The sequence below is a fragment of the Arachis stenosperma genome, chromosome 3 (assembly GCF_014773155.1).
Source record: "Arachis stenosperma cultivar V10309 chromosome 3, arast.V10309.gnm1.PFL2, whole genome shotgun sequence".
NCBI classification, from domain to species: Eukaryota; Viridiplantae; Streptophyta; class Magnoliopsida; order Fabales; family Fabaceae; genus Arachis; species Arachis stenosperma.
Window position 1 is genome coordinate 136,792,701 of NC_080379.1, and position 3,395 is coordinate 136,796,095.

The 3,395-nt window shown below is 36.8% G+C and overlaps 1 non-coding gene across 1 annotated transcript; it reads right to left on the reverse strand.

Moving 5' to 3' along the window:
* Nucleotides 1-2,121: 2,121 nt before the first annotated feature.
* On the reverse strand, nucleotides 2,122-2,229 carry LOC130970999 (small nucleolar RNA R71). The gene has a single exon (XR_009082239.1). It is a non-coding gene; the product is annotated as a small nucleolar RNA R71 (small nucleolar RNA).
* Between the last annotated feature and the right edge of the window lie 1,166 nt (nucleotides 2,230-3,395).

The following is a 3,395-nucleotide window of genomic DNA, read 5'->3' on the forward strand; positions in this document are numbered from 1 at the left end:
GATTGTTCTTGTGTATGGACAACTGACGGTTCATCTTGTTGCTTAGATTAGGTATTTTTTTTCAGAGTTCTTTAAGGATGAATTCTAGTGTTTCAAGGTGATGTTCTTATCATCACCAAAGCTGATTGATTTTCATCAATTTAGCTCTTGAATGCAATGTCCTGCTGAAGCTTAGCCGGCCATGTCTAATTCCTTTAGACTAAAGCTTTAGACTAACATTGCATGATTCCTGGAATTCTCATTAAGAATTTTGATACCTTTATTTTCCTTTTCACTTAATTTTCGAAAAAGCACAAAAAAATTACAAAATCATAAAATCCAAAAATATTTCTTGTTTGAGTCTAGTGTCTCATTTTAAGTTTGGTGTCAATTGCATGTTTCTGTTCTTCTTGCATTTTTCGAATTTATGCATGTGTCTTCATTAATCTTCAATTTGTTCTTGATGATTTCCTTGTTTTGATCTTTGAATTCTATTGACTTGAGTGTTTTGTTGTTTCTCATATGCATTCTCATTTTGTTAGTGTCAGTAGTATACAAACTGCTAAGTTTGGTGTCTTGCATGCATTGTTATTTGATTTTAGTTGCATTTTGATTATTCCTCATTATTAAAAATCCAAAAATATTTTTAATTTGTGTCTTTTCAAGTCAATAATACAGAGAATTGAAGATTCAGAACATACTGCAGAGGAATCACACAGAAAAAGCTGAGCATTCAAAAATGCCCAGTGAAGAAGACAGACTGGCGTTTAAACGCCAGCCAGGGTGCCTGGCTGGGCGTTTAACGCCCAAAAGGGTAGTAGTTTGGGCGTTAAACGCCAGAATGTGCACCATTCTGGGCGTTTAACGCCAGGATGGCAAAGGGGGAAGATTTTGTTTTCAAAATCATTTTTTTTTTCAAGTTTTCAAAGTTTTTCAAAATCAAATCTTTTTCAAATCATATCTTTTCAATCAAATGTTTTCAAAATCAATTTCTTTCCTTTTTCAAAGATACTTACTAACAATTAATGATTTGATTGAACATTTTTTGCCTTTTCTGTTGAGAAAGGTTTTATGTTTGAATCATATCTTTTCTTGTTAGGCAAGTCATTAATTTTTAAAATCAAATCTTTTTTAAAAAAATTGTTTTCAAATCATATCTTTTAAAATTGTTTTCAAATCATATCTTTTAAAATGTTTTTCAAATCATATCTTCTCAATCACATCTTTTTAAAACCAATCATATCTTTTTAATCACATCTTTTTCAAAATAGTTTTCAATCAAATCTTTTTAATTTCTAATTTCAAAATCTTTTTCAAAAATCACTTTACTGCTTTCCCACTTTTGTTTTCGAAAATCAATTAGTGTTTTCCAAAATGTTTTCAAAATCTTTTACTTAATTTTCGAAAATTACTTCCCTTCTTCTCACATCCTTCTATTTATGAACTAACTCTATTCCTTAATGCAAAATTCGAACTCCATCTTCTTTGATAAGTTCGAATTTTCTACTTCTGTCTTCTACCTTTCTTTTCCTCTGACACCTCAAGGAATCTCTATACTGTGACATAGAGGATTCCACACTTTCTTGTTCTCTTCTCTTTCATATGAGCAGGAGCAGAGACAAAGGCATTCTTGTTGAAGCTGACCCTGAACCCGAAAGGACCTTGAAGAGAAAGCTAAGAGAAGCCAAAGCACAACTCTCTTTAGAGGACCTGACCGAATTCTTCAAAGAAGAAGACATGGCAGCCGAAAATAACAATAATGCAAACAATGCAAGGAAGGTGCTGGGTGACTTTACTGCACCTACTCCTGATTTTTATGGGAGAAGCATCTCTATCCCTGCCATTGGAGCAAACAACTTTGAGCTTAAGCCTCAATTAGTTTCTCTAATGCAACAGAATTGCAAGTTCCATGGACTTCCAATGGAAGATCCTCATCAGTTTTTAGCTGAATTCTTGCAAATCTGTGACACAGTCAAGACTAATGGGGTTGACCCTGAGGTCTATAGACTGATGCTATTCCCTTTTGCTGTAAGAGACAGAGCTAGGATATGGTTGGACTCTCAACCTAAAGAAAGCCTGGACTCTTGGGAAAAGCTAGTCAATGCCTTCTTGGCAAAGTTCTTTCCACCACAAAGATGGAGTAAGCTTAGAGTGGAAGTCCAAACCTTCAGACAAAAGGATGGAGAATCCCTCTATGAAGCTTGGGAAAGATACAAACAATTAATCAGAAAATGTCCTTCTGACATGCTTTCTGAATGGAGCATCATAGGTATTTTCTATGATGGTCTCTCTGAACTATCTAAGATGTCCTTGGATAGCTCTGCTGGAGGATCTCTTCATCTGAAGAAGACGCCTACAGAGGCTCAAGAGCTAATTGAAATGGTTGCAAATAACCAATTCATGTACACTTCTGAAAGGAATCCTGTGAACAATGGGACTAGTCAGAAGAAAGGAGTTCTTGAGATTGATGCTCTGAATGCCATATTGGCTCAGAACAAGATATTGACTCAACAAGTCAATTTGATTTCTCAAAGTCTGTCTGGAATGCAAAATGCACCAAGCAGTACTAAGGAGGCTTCATCTGAGGTAGAAGCTTATGATCCTGAGAACCCTTCAATGGAAGAGGTGAATTACCTAGGAGAACCCTATGGTAACACCTATAATTCTTCATGGAGAAATCACCCAAATCTCTCATGGAAGAATCAAGAGAGACCTCAACAAGGTTTCAATAATAATGGTGGAAGAAACAGGTTTAACAATGGCAAACCTTTTCCATCATCTTCTCAGCAATAGACAGAGAATCCTAAGCAGAACCCCTCTGACCTAGCAACCATGGTCTCTGATCTAATTAAAACCACTCAAAGTTTCATGAATGAAACAAGGTCTTCCATTAGGAATTTGGAAGGACAAGTGGGACAGTTGAGCAAGAAAGTCACTAAACTCCCTCCAAGTACTCTCCCAAGCAACACAGAAGAAAATCCAAAAGGAGAGTGCAAAGCCATCAATATGGCCGAATTTGGAGAGGATGGAGAGGCAGTGAACGCCACTGAGGAAGACCTCAATGGGCGTGCACTAGCCTCCAATGAGTTCCCCAATGAGGAACCATGGGAATCTGGGACTCAAAATGAGACCATAGAGATTCCATTGGACTTACTTCTGCCTTTCATGAGCTCTGATGAGTATTCTTCCTCTGAAGAGGATGAGTATGTCACTGAAGAGCAAGTTGCTAAATATCTTGGAGCAATCATGAAGCTAAATGACAAGTTATTTGGAAATGAGACTTGGGAGGATGAACCTCCTTTGCTCACCAAAGAACTGGATGACTTGTCTAGGCAGAATTTACCTCAAAAGAGACAAGACCCTGAGAAGTTTTCCATACCTTGTACCATAGGCACCATGACCTTCAAGAAGGCTCT